This window comes from Theropithecus gelada, chromosome 7a (genome assembly GCF_003255815.1).
Source record: "Theropithecus gelada isolate Dixy chromosome 7a, Tgel_1.0, whole genome shotgun sequence".
NCBI lineage: Eukaryota > Metazoa > Chordata > Mammalia > Primates > Cercopithecidae > Theropithecus > Theropithecus gelada.
In genome coordinates this window covers 34,303,461-34,320,407 of record NC_037674.1, presented here as the reverse complement: position 1 = coordinate 34,320,407, position 16,947 = coordinate 34,303,461, and the positions used below count along the sequence as shown (strand labels likewise).

The following is a 16,947-nucleotide window of genomic DNA, read 5'->3' as shown; positions in this document are numbered from 1 at the left end:
GACAGAGCGAGACTCCGTCTCAACAAAAAAAAAAAAAAAAAAAAATATATATATATATATATATATATATATAAAGTTAACTCAACCCTCTATCTTCCTTTTCCAGGTCACTTATTTCCATAATCACCATCCACAAAATTTGTTTCCTCACCAGAGCAGAGATTTTGTTTTGATCACTACTATATGCCCAAAAGCTTAGAACACATATTTGGCTTTCAATAGGCATTTGCTGAATTGTTGTTTAAAATAATCAAAAATCCTGACATAACTGAAAGATGGTGTGAAAGGAGAATAGCGGGCTCATCAAAAACTGGTTAATTTCTGGAGCAGCAGTTATCTTTTTTTTTTTTTTTTTTTTGAGACAGAGTTCGGCTCTGCCACCCAGGCTGGAGTGGAGTGGTGCGATCTAGCTCACTGAAACATCTGCCTCCCAGTTCAAGCAATTGTCATGCCTCAGCCTCCCCGAATAGCTGGGATTATAGGTGCCCGCCACCACACCCGGCTGTTTTGTATTTTTAGTAGAGACAGGGTTTCCCCATGTTGGCCAGGTTGGTCTCGAACTCCTGACCTCAGGTGATCCACCTGCCTCGGCCTCCCAAAGTGCTGGGATTACAGATGTGAGCCACCGCACCCGTTCCTGAGGACCTTCATAATCTTAAAAATTGGCCAGGCACTGTGGATTGCTTGGGCCCAGGAGTTTGAGACCAGCCTGGACAACATGGTGAAACCTGTCTCTACTAAAAATAGAAAAATGAGCCAAGTGTGGTGGTACATGCTTGTAGTCCCAGCTACTTCGGAGGCTTAGGTGGGAGGACTGCCTGAGCCCAGGAGGCAAAGAATGTAGTGAACTAAGATCTCACCACTGCACTCTAGCCTGGGTATGAGAGAGAGACCCTGACTAAAAAAAAAAAAAGGAAACAAAAATCATTGGAAGATCTGAAAAAGCTTTTATATCTATTGACGCTTACTGATATGGTCTGGATCTGTGTCCTCACCCAAATCTCAGGTCAAAGTGTAATTCCCAGTGTTGGAGGTGGGGCCTGCTGGGAGGTGACTGGATTATCGGGGCAGTTTCTAATGGTTCACACCATCCCTTTGGTGCTGTTCTCATTATGGACTTCTCATGAGATCTGGTTGTTTAAAATTATGTGGCACCTCCCCCTTCTCTCCTGCTCCCACCATGTAAGACACCTACTCTTGCTTTGCCCTCTACCATGAGTAAAAGCTCCCTGAGGTCTCCCCAGAAGCAGATGCTGCCACGCTTCCTATACAGCCTATGGAACCTTCAGCCAATTAAACCCCTTTTCTTTATAAATTACCTAGTCTCAGGTATTTATAGCAGTGTGAGAATAAACTAATACGCTTACCCTATTAGAAAGTAAAACTCATAAATGCTTTAAAATGTATTATTTTAAAACTGCAGTAATAGGCCAGATGTGGTGGCTCACACCTGTAATCCCAGCACTTGAGGAGGCTGAGGTGGGTGGATCACTTGAGGTCAGGAGTTCAAGACCAGCCTGGGCAACATAGTGAAACCCCGTCTCTACTAAAAATACAAAAATTAGCCGGGTACGGTGGTGCATGCCTGTAATCCCAGCTACTCAGGAGGCTGAGGTAGCAGAATCGCTTGAACCTGGGAGGCCGAGGTTGCAGTGAACTGAGATTGCACCACTGCACTCCAGCCTGGGTGACAGTGTGACTCCATCTCAAAAAATAAAACAAAAAAACAAAAAAACAAAACAAAACCACTACAAACCCACTATATCTAATAAAAGTAACTTTTATTAAAATATTTTCAAAAATTTAATGAGTGGTAATACTACACATTTTTTGCAAATCTCTCTAATGGCTAGCTTAACAGAAGAAAGCTGGATTGTCACATTTCCATCTGTATTCAATCTATCATGATATGCTGTTCTGGTTAAATTATGAAAAAATCCAGTTTCACACAAATATGTAGTTGAAAAAGGGAGTAGTATTTTTAAAAACCTTTTCAGGTAAGTGTGGGTGCTATTCCTCTTTGATACTACCCCAGTACTTTACAAAGGCAGCTTGAACTTAATTGCAATGTGGAATCTGAAACCATATCAGTGAAACCTCGTACTATCTCAGTGAAAAATCAACTGTTCGATACTGTACTTTACATAGACCTTTCACCCAGACATGACTTTGTAACATCATGGTCATCTGAAAAATATTGTTTCACCAAGTTATGTACCTCTTTCAAACATGACACATTTCATTAAGTAACAGTTAAAAAAAAAAAATCATTTGTTAATAACACACCCAAGCTCATTGCAAAGTCCTGAGAAACTGCCAAAATTACAGTGACTGATAGGAGTTTTCCACAATTCTAATTTTTGCTTGAAAGTCTGAATTTTATCTTGGCAATAAATTCTGTCATTTGTTTTTCATGAAGTGAAAGGCTCACTTCATTTATTTTTGAGAAAATATGTAAAAATATCCAAGTTCACATAAATACAGTTAGCTTCTTTCAAGTAAAAATGTGTTCCATGAAACAAGCGACTAGTTTGCTAATCCAGCTTATAACTAAATCAAACAAGTTCTTTTCTCAAAATAAGCATCATACTTTGGTATGCAGTGGAAGACCCTGTAACAACCTTCCCAAGAACATACAGACACACCAAAGGGAAGAACACTCACTGGAATCTTTCAGAGGGTGGAGGGTGGGAGGAGGGAGAGGATAAGGAAAAATAACTAGTGGGTACTAGGCTTAATACCTGGGTGGTGAAATAATCTGTACAACAAAACCTATAACACAAGTTTACCTATGTAACAAACCTGCACTTACAGCCCTGAACTTAAAAAAAAAAAACAACAAAACTTCCCATTTTGTCACATGGAATATAAAACACACATGTGCTCAAGAATCAACATTAATAAATTAACAATTTTTTTTTTCTTTCTTTTTTTGAAACAGTTTCACACTGTCACCAGGCTGGAGTGCAGTGGTGCAATCTCGGCTCACTGCAACCTCTGCCTTCTGGGTTCAAGCCATCCTCCTGCCTCAGCCTCCCGAGTAGCTGGGATTACAGGCATGTGCCACCACGCCCTGCTAATTTTGTATTTTTAGTAGAGATGGGGTTTCATCATGTTGGCCAGGATGGTCTTGATCTCTTGACCTTGTGATGCGCTTGCCTTAGCCTCCCAAAGTGCTGGGATTACAGGCTTGAGCCACCGCGCCCGGCCTTCATTATAAGTCTTTTGAAATTGACTTTTAAAACCATGTACAGATATTAATTAGTTGAAAATTTAAAATATTCAAAATACTACTTTGAAAAAACACATATTAAGTTAGGTTGAATAAGTAAATAAAGCAAATATCCATACACAGGTGAGAAACCGGCTATGAAATATACCAAGATGTAACAGTAACTGCCCAGGGGGAAAAAAAAAGAATGTACTGGTGAGTTTTCAATCACATACAGAAATTCTGTTTTATAACTTTATTTATTTACTTATATATTTATTTTTAAGACAGAGTCTTGCTCTGTTGCCCAGGCTGGAGTACAGTGGCGCGATCTCCGCTTACTGCAACCTCCACCTCCCAGGTTCAAGCGATTCTCCTGCCCCAGCCACCTGAGTAGCTGGGATTATAGGCATGCATCACCCCGCTTGGCTACTTTTTTTGTATTTTTTAGTAGAGGCGGGGTTTAACCAGGTTGGCCAGGCTAATCTTGAACTCCTGGCCTCAAGTAATCCATCTGCCTCGGCCTCCCAAAGTGCTGGGATTACAGGTGTGAGCTACCACACCCAGCCCAATTTTTAAAATTCACTTTAAACTTCATCGAAAAGCAACAGTTTTCTTCAGATTAGAATGTCTGATGACTTAGTTAAAAACAGTTAAAAGTATAAACTTTAGTTTTTTAATAAACAGTTAAGTGACTAAACACACACACACAATCTTTTTTTCTTCATTTCACATGATCACAATTAAGAACGTATCAGGGCCGGGCACGGTGGCTCACGCCTGTAATCCCAGCACTTTGGGAGGCCGAGGCGGGCGGATCACAAGGTCAGGAGATCAAGACCATCCTGGCTAACACAGTGAAACCCCGTCTCTACTAAAAGTACAAAAAAATTAGCCGGGCATAGTGGCGGGCGCCTGTAGTCCCAGCTACTCGGGAGGCTGAGGCAGGAGAATGGCGTGAACCCGGGCGGCGGAGCTTGCAGTAAGCCGAGATCGCGCCACTGCACTCCAGCCTGGGCGCGGATCGAGACTCCATCTCAAAAAAAAAAAAAAAAAAAAAAAGAACGTATCAGAATATAACTCATCATGTATTTGAAAAACAAAACAAGAAAAAAATTGCTTTATGAGAATAAACTGCTGAATCTGAGGTGATTATTTCATAAAATCTTCAAAGAAATATAAACCTACTACCAAAAATCTAATTTAAATTTAGTTTCCTAGCGATGTCCTGATGCAGGAAAAAAGAGTTTCTTCCTGTATATAAATAACACAACAGCAAATTGGATTGCCCACTAAAAGGAACCGGGGTTCCATGGAAAATGGCTCATTCCAAGACTGACACAGGAAAGAAAGAAGATGCGCTTGCAACATCTTGCTGTGCCAGAAACACAGGAAATACTTAAAAAAAAAAAAAAAAAACAAAACAAAGGCTGGGCATGGAGGCTCATGCCTGAAATCCCAGCACTTTGGGAGGCCAAGGCAGGGGGATAACGAGGTCAGGAGTTCAAGACCAGCCAAGCCAAGATGGTGAAACCCCACCTCTACTAAAAATACAAAAATTAAGCCGGGCGCGGTGGCTCACGCCTGTAATCCCAGCACTTTGGGAGGCTGAGGCGGGCGGATCACAAGGTCAGGAGATCGAGACCATCCTGGCTAACACAGTGAAACCCCGTCTCTACTAAAAATACAAAAAAAAAAAAAAAAAATTAGCCAGGCGCGGTGGCGGGCACCTGTGGTCACAGCTACTCGGGAGGCTGAGGCAGGAGAATGGCGTGGGCCCGGGAGGCGGAGCTTGCAGTGAGCCGCGATCGCGCCACTGCACTCCAGCCTGCGCAACAGAGCCAGACTTTGTTTCAAAAAAAAAAAAAAAAAGAAAATACAAAACTTAGCCAGGGGTGGTGGCGGATGCCTATAATCCCAGCTACTTGGGAGGCTGAGGCAGAGAATTGCTTGAACCTGGAAGGCGGAGGTTGCAGTGAGCAGGGATCGTGCCACTGCATTCCGGCCTGGGGCGACAGAGTGAGACTCTGTCTCAAAAACAAAAAAGAGGACAAGTTAAAAAGCTACAGGAGCCCACGTGGAAAGGCTCCTAATGGACAAATCTGGGACAATTTGAACATCAAAATAAAAGTAATAATGGGTTATAACCCACTGAATAAAACAGGGAACACAAGATTCTATATTAATCAGATAAAAGAATGTCTCTTCCTTATAAAAGAATGTCCATTAGTGAAGAAAATGGATGACTTACAAAATAAACCCTTTCCAACCATCAGAGTAAAGATGAGTATACGCAAGAAACATCAATAGATGCTACATGGGCCTTGGGGGATGTGGGGAGTGGTGAGGAACAGGATGATCTGATGAGGAGCAGAGTATCTGCACTATCTCAAAGTTATCCCCACAGATTGCTTATTAGGTACACTGTTTCACATTACAGGAGACTAAAGAGATATGAAAACTAAATGCATTTTGTGATCTTGAACTGGGTCCTATGAGGAAAATGCTGTAAAGGGATAAATGCTATTATTGGGACAATTTGACAAAACTGGAAAATGAGCTGTAGATTAATATTATCAAAGTTAAATTTCCTGAATTTGGTAACTGGTGCAGTGATAATGCAAAAGAACACAATACACAGTGAATATTTAGAAACAAATAGGCATAATGTAATATAATGGGCATAATGTAAGCAATTTACTTTTAAATGATTCAAAAGAGAGTAAGGGGCCAGGCACAGTGGTTCATGCCTATAGTCCCAGCACTTTGGGAGGCTGAAGTAGGCTGATCACTTGAGGTCAGGGATTTGAGACCAGCCTGGCCAAGATGGTGAAACCTCGTCTCTAACTAAAATACAAAAATTAGCTGGGCGTGGTGGCGGGCACCTGTAATCTCAGTTACTTAGGAGGCTGAGGCAGGAGAATCGCTTGAACCTGGGAGACAGAGGTTACAGCAAGCCGAGATCGCACCACTGCACTCCAGCCTGGGCAACACAGCAAGACTCCATCTCAAAAAAAAAAAAAAAAAGAGAAAATAAGAAGGCAAGTATGACAACATTAAAAATTGGTGAATCTGAATAATGGGTATTCAGGAGTTCTCAGTACTATTTTTTAAATCTTTCTGTAAGTTTGAAATTATGTCAAAATAAAAAATTTAAGTAGCCGGGCATGGTGGCTCACGACTCTAATCCCAGAACTTTAGGAGGCCGAGGCGGGCAGATCACTTGAGGTCAGGAGTGTAAGACCAGCCTGGCCAACATAGTGAAACCCCGTCTTTACCAAAAATATAAAATATAAGCTGGGCGTGGTGGCGTGCACCTCTAATTCCAGCTACTTGGAAGGCTGAGTCAGGAGAATCACTTTAACCTGGGAGGTGGAGGTAACAATGAGTCAAGATGGTGCCACTGCACGCCAGCCTGGGCCACAGAGTGAGACTCTGTCCAAAAAAAAAAAAATAATTAATTAAAGTAACAACAAATTGGGATGTCAAAAGATAATAAAATAAGTAATTTATTCGAGTGCCCTATAGTATATATGAATAAGGAAAATGACTACAACATTGATTCAGATTTGACACCTAGCCATATATAGAATTTCTTAAGTTTTGTATTCTGTAGAGAAGGAAAAATATTTTTTAAGAATCCAATCACATACATACTAAACTAAGATGCTAATCCTGTATGCCCTCAGGAAAATACAGAAATCTTTTCCATGTTAACACAATCCACACTGCTGAATTCTCCTTTCCACCAGCAAGCCATAAGCCCCTTACAGACAGGTGCTAAGAGCCTGCCCTTTGTTGTAACTCAAGCACTGCCACAGTGCCTGAAATACAACACTCCTGTTTGTTGAATAAATACTGAACATTTACAAATAGAAACAAAATACTGTATTTTATCAAAATGAAAAGAAACTGGGAAGGGAAGAGACAATTAAATATGGTACTTTTACAAATTTTTTTGAGACAGAGTCTCACTCTGTCACCCAGGTTGGAGTGCAGTGGCACAATCTCAGCTCACTGCAATCTCCACCTCCTGGGTTCAAGCGATTCTCCTGTCTCAGCCTCACAAGTAGCTGCGATTATAGGCACCCACCACTACGTCCAGCTAATTTTTGTATTTGTATTTTTATTTTTATTTTTGTGTTTTTAGTAGAGACAAGGTTTCACCATGTTGGCCAGGCTGGTCTCGATCCACCCACCTCGGCCTCCCAAAGTGCCGGGATTACAGGCGTGAGCCATTTCACCTGGCCACTTTTACAAATTGTTTTAAGACATTTTTAAATATGATTGAACATTTTCTTTTTCTTCTTGAAATGGAATCTTACTCTGTTACCCAGACTGGAGTGTAGTGGCGCAATCTTGGCTCACTGCAACCTCTGCCTCTTGGATTCAAGTCATTCTCCTGCCTCAACATCCCGAGTAGCTGGGATTACAAGCACCCGCCACCATGCCCACCTACTTTTTGTATTTTTTGGTAGAGACAGGATTTTGCCATGTTGGGCAGTCTGGTCTCAAATTCCTGACCTTAGGTGAGCCGCCTGCCTCAGCCTCCCAAAGTGCTAGGATTACAGGTGTGTGTACCACCATGTCCAGCCTAAATATGAATGAACATTTTTCAAAAAAAATATTATTTTATTGTATTTCATTTACTCATTTGAGATAGGGTCTGCTGGCTTTGTCACCCAGGCTGGAGTGCAGTGGCACAATCTCGACTCACTACAACCTCTGCCTCCTGGGTTCAAGCCATCCTCTCACCTCAGCCTCCCAAGTAGCTGGAGTGCAGTGGCACAATCTCAGCTCATGGCAACCTCTGCCTCCTGGGTTCAAGCCATCTTCTCACCTCAGCCTCCCAAGTAGCTGGAGTACAGTGGCACAATCTCAGCTCATGGCAACCTCTGCCTCCTGGGCTCAAGCCATCCTCTCACCTCAGCCTCCCGAGTAGCTGGGACTACAGGCATATGCCATTATGCCTGTCTAATTTTTGTAATTTTTTGGTACAGACAGAATTTCATCACGTTGCCCTGGCTGGTCTCAAACTCCTGGGCTCAAGCAATCCACCTTCCTGAGCCTCCCAAAGTGCTGGGATTACAGGCACGAGCCACTGGGCCCAGCCAAAAAAAATATATTTTAAAATATGAACATTTTCAAATCTCACAAAAGCAGAGAACAATATTAATATCCACGTACCCATCACCACAACCCAACAATTATCCAGATTGTGCCTGACCTGCTTCATCTATCTCATCTCCCTCCACTGCTTTTTTTGGTTTTTATCTGGTATCTGTTTAAAATAACAGACATCTCTGGGCACGGTGGCTCACGCCTTTCCCAGCACTTTGGGAGGCCAAGACGGCTGGATCACCTGAGATCAGGAGTTCAAGACCAGCCTGGCTACCATGGTGAAAATCTGTTTCTACTAAAAATATAAAAAGTCGGCCGGGCGCGGTGGCTCAAGCCTGTAATCCCAGCACTTTGGGAGGCCGAGATGGGCGGATCACGAGGTCAGGAGATCGAGACCATCCTGGCTAACACGGTGAAACCCCGTCTCTACTAAAAATACAAAAAACTAGCCGGGCGAGGTGGCAGGCGCCTGTAGTCCCAGCTACTCGGGAGGCTGAGGCAGGAGAATGGAGTGAACCCGGGAGGCGGAGCTTGCAGTGAGCTGAGATCCGGCCACTGTACTCCAGCCTGGGCGGCAGAGCAAGACTCCGCCTCAAAAAAAAAAAAAAAAAAAAAAAAAAAAAAAAAAAAAAAAAAAAAAAATATAAAAAGTCACCAGGCGTGGTGGCGCGCTCCTGTAATTCCAGCTACTCGGGAGCCTGAGGCAGTAGAATTGCTTGAATCCGGGAGGTGGAGGCTGCAGTGAGCCGAGATCACACCACTTGTTGCAGCTTGGGCAACAAGAGGGAAACTCCATCTCAAAATAAAATAAAATAAAATAAAATAAAATACCAGACATTTGCAAGTTTTCTCCCTAATTCTTCAGTCTCTATCACTAATAAAAAGTGGGCATTTTCTTACATGAACATAAGGCCATTATCATCCCTAACAAAGTTACAATAACTCCTTGATATCATCTAATACCCATCCATATTCAGATTTCCCCCAGTGTTTCAAAAATGACTTTCTACAATTGGTTTGAGTCAGGGTTTAAACACCACCAACATATTATATTTGGTTACTACACATAAAATAATTTAAATCTGTCTGCATCATCTGGCAGCAAATATGAAAAGCTTAACAGACAAACCAAATAATTAATTTACATTTGTAGATTCTCTAGAATCAAACTTCATCTAATGCATTTGCTATTCCTGCTATCTGCAACAGTCTTCCTCCAAATCGTCACTATGGCGGATTTTTTCTAGTAATTGCAGTCACAGGTCAAATTACCACCTCTAAAAAGGCCCTCCCTAACCACTCAATCTATAGTAAAACCATTTCCATCCATGCCATATCACATGGTCCTATTTTCTTCACGGCACTCACCACTACCTGAAACCATTCTGTTTATTATGTTCCCCCACACACAACAGAATGTCAGCTCCATGAAGGCAGAGTGCCTTCACTGAAGAACAGTGACTGTGCCTAGAACATGAGACATTCAATAAATGTATCTATATAATAATGCAGCACTGCTCTTTAAAATGTAAGCTCAGCTAAGTATTTGGAGACTTTTTTGTTGTTTTGTGGTTTTTTTTTGAGACAGAGTCTTGCTCTGTTGCCCAGATTGGAGTGCAGTGGCATGATCTCAGCACACTGAAACCTCCATCTCCCGGGTTCAAACAATTCTGCCTTAGCCTCTCCAGCAGCTGGGATTACAGGCACGTGCCACCACCATGCCCGGCTAATTTTTGTATTTTTTTTTAGTAGAGACAGGGTTTCACCACGTTGGCCTGGCTGGTCTTGAACCCCGACCTCATGATCCACCCGCCTCGGCTTCCCAAAGTGCTGGGATTACAGGCGTGAGCAAGCGCCCCCAGCCTCAGCTAAATATTTGTCTTTAAACATTTGTAATTCACTCCTCATGTAATGACATAAATTGAGTACCTGTAGAAACCTGAGCCAGCTGTTACCAAGAATCTGTAGGATGTAGGAAAGAAGCAAACAGAGGTTTAAGACATTCAAATGTAATTGTGGACTTTTACTGAACAATAATTACAGGTTTCTGAAAGAAAAACAAATTATTCAGGATGATTTTTAAAATGTTACCAGGAGAAATAAAAAATTTCATTTTTAGTACCATCTGAAAGCTATTAAAGCTTGAGTAATTAATATCTACAATGGGACAACAATAACAATAATATGTGGAACAACAATCATTGTTTGTTTGTTTGTTTGTTTTGAAAAACAGCCTCGCCCTGTTGCCCAAGCTGGAGTGCAGTGAGTGGCACGATCTCAGCTTACTGCAACCTCCGCCTCCCAGGTTTAAGCCATTCTCCTGCCTCAGCTTCCCAAGCAGCTGGAACTACAGGCACACACCACTAAGCTTGGCTAATTTTTCGTATTTTCAGTAGAGATGGGGTTTCACCATTTTGGCCAGTGTGGTCTCGAACTCCTGACCTCAAGTGATCCACTCGCCTTGGCCTCCCAAAGTGCTGGGATTACAGGGGTCAGCCACCACACCTGGCCCTCAGTTTCATCATAGGTTTTACACACACACATTTCATGAGGAAATTGATGCTTTCTGTATAGCATTTCTTTCCGGGGATTTGATTACGACGAATAAAACAACGAATACCAAAAATCTAACTAGATATACAAACCGTTAGATTTGGGACCTAGAGAAAACCAGTTATCTATTCTACAATTCTCACTTAAACAGAGAGACCTGAAGCCCAAGGAGGGTTAACAATAAACTCGGAGATCTAATGTATAGCAAGCAAAGATAGATCTAAAATCTAGATATTCTGTCTCTAGTCCTATATTATTTCATAAGATGTTACCCATAGAATGTTAATGTCAGGTTATAACATATTTTAACTTCTATCATTTTTCAGATAGTCTCTTTTATTTCCTACTGAAGTCTTAGCCCAAAAGGGGAGAAAAAGGCAAAAGAAGGGCACATAAGTATGCCTCAAGTAAAGCATAATACAGAAACCCCTCTTTAAACTACAACAACAACAACAACAAAAGCATCTAAAAATCTAAACGGTTTGATTCAATTAGTTTCTTTTATATTTTTTATTTTAAAGTAAAATAACTAGGAGTATCTGCTAAATGACTATACCTTAGCTTTATACAAGCAAGGTGCTGTTCTCTTAAACATCAGAATAGCTCTCTCTCAATAATCTGTAGAAACGGAGTACCACAGTGAAATTCGTTAAGGTGTAACCTCTTTTGTAATGCATTTTTCACCAAAATGGAGTCACTTTGTTTATATCTTTCTTTAAAAACCAATTCTATGTCAGGTGAAATAACTAGCAAACATGTGGCCAACAGACACCAAACAAAAGTTAAAAAGTGACAGAAGGATCTGCACATGATATAGCACTCGTGACAAACAAGGGGAGACTCACTCTTCCTACTTTTTCCTATAATATTATTTAGACCAATTTACAAACACCCTCATCAATTCTTAGAATACTATTGTGAATCTTTGGTCACAAACAAATGAGCAGGTGAGAGATGATAAAGTCATTTGTCCAAGGTTAAATGGCAAGAAAGTGTCCAAAATAAGATAAATCAAGGCTTTTAAAAAAAATCAACTTAAAATTATTTTAAAAGTAAAAGGACCTCCTTCTTATCCATCTGTTTTACCTCACAAACATAACCAGACTAGGGTGAAACAATGTGGCTTATATTGACATGAAGATTTTTACAAAAATACATACAGTAACAAACGATCAAAAGGTGTATCTTTACTGTAATAAAGCTAAGTCCAGTGTTACAGAACTTGTGTATGGTAATCTCAAAATCACATTCAAGCATTTACAAGCATCACACACACACACAAAAAAACAAAAATGCGAAAGGAAATGGAACCTTAGCTTATCTTTTCCCAGTTTGTTCTTTTTAGTTGAAGAGGCCCCTAAAACAAGAAAATTATAAATAAAATACCAAATGAAATAAAGTTTAGATTGTCAGGTTCAAAAGCTACAGGAACTCCTACAAAACGTAGTCTATGTCAGTTGGCATCCTACCATTCAAGAGAATTCTAAATTAATGCCGCACATAAATCAAAAAACAGGAAAGCTTACAACAATACAATGGAGTCACCCCACACTATACACATGAACAAATTAAATGAATACCCTATACTTCCTGGTATTTTTTGAATAATCAAAACTTACACTTGGGTTGAGAAATACCCTCTGTAAACATCTACTATAACCTATTTAAGAACTGTTGTGACAAATCTATTTCTGCTGCACTGAACAGATATTCCCACTACAGCACTGACACTGTCTCTGATAAATTATCTAAGGACAATAGTAAAAACATTCAGCTTCTTTTTAAATGACCAACAAGCCAACTCCATACAAAATCAGACGCGTCTGTATTTCAGCTGTTCCGCGGACTACGTTTCCTTGATCACAGCAGCAGCAGGCGGCTCCCTAGCCGTCAGGGCTGACTTAGCGCCCTCCAACTCCCCGGGTCCGGGTTACCTTCATCACTCCATTGTCAAATCTCACTCCTACGCCTCGGTCCTCAGCCCCCATCCTGAGACTCTAGGGAGAGTCGGAAGAGGGAGAGAAATCCCCTCACCCACACTTCCTCACTGTAGGCTGTGGGTGTGTCGGTAGACGAAAGCCTTGCCCAAACACAAATCGTCTGCGGAGACCCAGACCCTAAATCACCACTGAGCCAGAGATAACCGGCCGGTCGCCGACCCCAGCCTTCCGCGGCCGCAGCCCTTCCTCTTTCTCCCCTCCAGGCCGGCCCCTCCCCCGTTGCGCGCACGCGCGGCCTCCAATGGATCCCCTCCCCCCTGTTCCCCTCACCTTAATCATTAGCCACCCTCTTCTCTTCCAGGGTCCGGGAATCACTGACCCAGGAAGGAAGACAGAAATGTAAGGCGTAAAGAGTAATGCGTCGAGAGCCAGCGATCTGCGCCTCAGACGTCGGCCTAACAGGCCCCTAGAGTCAAGAGCAGTGTCTGTCACCGCCACCAAAACTGTACGTGCGGCAGCGCCTGGACTCGGCCCAGCTAAGCCGGCGTGGGTTCAGAATGCCTAATTTGGTCCCACAAGAACTCCTTCTCTGAAGCTGCGGGCGTTTCTACGCTGCGCAGACCCAACACCTCCTCGCCGTCGCCGCCACTGCCGCTGCTCCCCTACCGCCGCCGCCGCCGCCTAACCAATTCCTCCCCTACCGAGGAGAGCACGACACTAGGGGCCTTTACGACAGTTCGGAAAGTGAGAGCGCAGTAGCCTTCACGCCTCCATTAACATCTGTTTGTTTCTGCGCTTGCTCGATTCCCGTTTCTCACCGTCCCGCCCCCTCGGTCCCGGCCCTCCCCCTTTGTACTGGTTTTATCAGTCTGTTGGCGAAACTGAAAGGTGTCACAAAGCTCATTATTTAATTTTCTTTGGTAATTATACGTTCAACATTTAAGCCAAATCTTGACTACATCTTGGTTCATTTTTTCGTAACCAAAAATTAACCAACTACAGAAATTACTATATTTACAGATACACGTAAACAGAAACATCATGAGTTAGTGTCTTTCACAACAAATGATACCCATATCATATGCGCTAATTACATAAAGATCAGGGCACCTCACTGTTAATGCTTCTGGAATCAGATCAAAAGTGGTAACAGATACCTCCTGCGAACTCGGGCTGTACAATCGCATAAGCCTCCTTGTTTATTTTATAAAAGTCAGTAGATAACAAATGCGTCATTATATGCATTAGGAGGATAGAGAGAGGATGAGCCTTAGAGTCCATCAGGCAGACTTCCTTTCGAAAGTCCAGTGATGCCACTTAAGAGTTCTCTGATTCATGAGATCCTTATAAATCTTAGTTTCCTCCTCTATAAATTGGGAAAACGTATTGACCTCAAAAGGTTCTTGTTAGATTAAATGAGACAGTTTATATAATGCTCTGAACATTACTCGCCACTTAAGTGTGCACTAAACATTAATTCCCTCTCTTTGCCATCAACTCATCTTTTTCAGTACTTTTTTTGTTCACTCATATTCTTCACATCGTTCAGCAAACAAATGATTTTGGCCAGGCGCGGTGGCTCATGCCTGTAATCCCAGCACTTTGGAAGGCCGAAGCGGGTGGATTACCTGAGGTCACGAGTTCAAGACCAGCCTGGCCAACATGGTGAAACTCCTTCTCCGCTAAAAATACAAAAATTAGCCCGGTGTGGTGGCGCGCGCCTGTAATCCCAGCTACTTGGGAGGCTGAGGCAGGAGAATCGCTTGATCCAGGATGGTGGAGGTTGCAGTGAGCCACGATCAAGCCTTGCACTCCAGCCCGGGTGACAGAGGGAGACTCCCTCTCCAAGAAAAAAAAAAAAAAAAGGCCTGGCGCGGTGGCTTACGCCTGTAATCCCAGCACTTTGGGAGGCCAAGGTGGGCGGATCATGAGGTCAGGAGATCGAGACCATCCTGGCTAACACGGTGAAACCCCGTCTCTACTAAAAATACAAAAAAATTAGCCGGGCGTCGTGGCGGGTGCCTGTAACCCCAGCTACTTGGGAGGCTGAGGCAGCAGAATTGCTTGGACCTGGGAGGCGGAGGTTGCAGTGAGCTCACGATTGTGCCACTGCACTCCAGCCTGGGCGACAGAGTGAGACTCCATCTCAATTAAAAAAAAAAAAGAAAACACAAATGATTTTAAAATTACAATAATAATCGAGGAAAGCAGACTGGGTGGGGAAACTAAAAGAGCATTTGATTAGGATTTTCCTCAATCCTCCTATTTTCTCACTCTTAAATGTAGAATTTTGCCCGGACTATCTTATCTTCCCCTATGGTTTTAACTGTTACTATCTCATGACTTCTCAAACCTGTATTTCCAGCTCTAACCTTTTTCCTAAAGCTTTTGACCTGTGCTTGTCAATTAGGTAGACACCAGCCACATGTGGCTGCTGAGCATTTAAAATGTGGCTAGACCCCCTCCTGTTCTCCCTCTCCCCTCCCCTTTTCCTTTTCCATCTCCCTTCTTCAAAAAGAAAAAAGAAAAGAAAAGAAAAGAAAAAAGTGACTAGTACAAATTGAGAAGTGCTTTAAGTGAAAAATCCATATCAAATTTCAAAGGTACAATACAAAAAAAAAAGACTTAAAAAGTCTCAGTACTTTTTAATATTTATTATATGTTGAAATAATATTTTGGATATATTGGGTTAAATCAGTGGTTCTGAAGCTGGGATGATTTAGCAACATCCGGAGACTGTTGGTTGTTACAACTCAGGGAGGAGGGGTGTGGCTACTGGCATCTATCCACTAAGATAGAGGCTAGGGATGCTGGCCTCTACGTAACAAAGAATTCTTTGGCCCAAAATGTTAATAGTGCAGTTGAGAAACCCCAGATGAAATAAAAGGGTGAGGGCTTGAACCCTGTTGGGATGCTGAAGGAAAAGAGTCAGCAGAAAAAAAGAGCGGAAAGATAAAGAAAATAAAGGGATGCTCAATGGAGAAAAATACCTACAGAGTGAGAGGAAATGAGATTTTTTTTTTTTTTGAGACGGAGTCTCGCTCTGTCGCCCAGGCTGGAGTGCAGTGGCCGGATCTCAGCTCACTGCAAGCTCCACCTCCTGGGTTTACGCCATTCTCCTGCCTCAGCCTCCCGAGTAGCTGGGACTACAGGCGCCCGCCACCTCGCCCGGCTAAGTTTTTTTTTTGTATTTTTTAGTAGAGACGGGGTTTCACCGTGTCAGCCAGGATGGTCTCGATCTCCTGACCTTGTGATCCGCCCGTCTCGGCCTCCCAAAGTGCTGGGATTACAGGCTTGAGCCACCGCGCCCGGCCAGAGGAAATGAGATTTAAAGCTCAGATGGAAAGTTAGCCTTGGACATGAGAAGGCACAGCCTTTCCACTGAAACAGGTGAGAAGGAAGAAGACTGCAATTTAGGTATGTTAGCTTCAGGGGGCAAATTGAGGGCTTGTTCATTGAATGAACTTGACTTCCTTATGAAACATGAGGTGGGGCCATCTACTAAGATGTGAGCTTTGGAAAACGCTGGGTGCAGAGTGACTAGAAGAGATTTAAAAAATCAGAACAGTCACTAACAAAATGGCAAAAAGGGCAACAAATCAAAGCCCAGAGCGGAAGAGAAGTGAGGTTGAAGGGACAGGTGTTTTGCAGTTGTATTTAGAGGAATAATGGTAGATTGTAGGGATAAGAGGCAGCTCTCACCTGAATTACACATAACAACTTTCTGATTTCTATGCTTCTGCTTCCACCACTGTCACCACCCCACCCCAAACTCAACCTTAAGCCACAGTTAGAGTATGGCAGAAACTGATTAGACATTAAGTTGCTTAAAATATTTAAATGACCTTCCATCACCTTCAAGTTAAAATCCTTAGCATGACAAATGAAGCCCTTCAAAATCCAGATTCTTCAATACCACTTCATACCACCCCTAGCTCCCATCCTGTCCCCTGACCCTTCCTGGACCTCAGTGGACTTCTCAAGCTTCTTGTAGTTCTCCAGGATATATAAATATATATATATATATATATATATATATTCTTCCTACATAACTACCAATTTTCCCCATGAAGCTAACACACCCAATTGCATTTGTACAATCACTTCTTTCCTGTCACGTGT

The 16,947-nt window shown here is 42.4% G+C and overlaps 1 protein-coding gene across 6 annotated transcripts in view; it reads right to left on the bottom strand.

The window, feature by feature from the left end:
* RNF111 (ring finger protein 111) overlaps positions 1 to 13,619 on the bottom strand; it is a 115,518-nt gene extending 101,899 nt beyond the window's left edge. For 2 of the 6 annotated variants that reach the window (XM_025390560.1, XM_025390562.1), the window contains exon 1: positions 13,156 to 13,541. The gene's annotated coding sequence lies outside the window, so the exon portion shown is untranslated. Of the gene's footprint in view, positions 1 to 12,819; positions 13,080 to 13,155 lie in introns of those variants that run through there. The other 4 variants (XM_025390559.1, XM_025390563.1, XM_025390558.1 and 1 more) reach the window with 4 other exon arrangements.
* Positions 13,620 to 16,947: the final 3,328 nt, after the last annotated feature.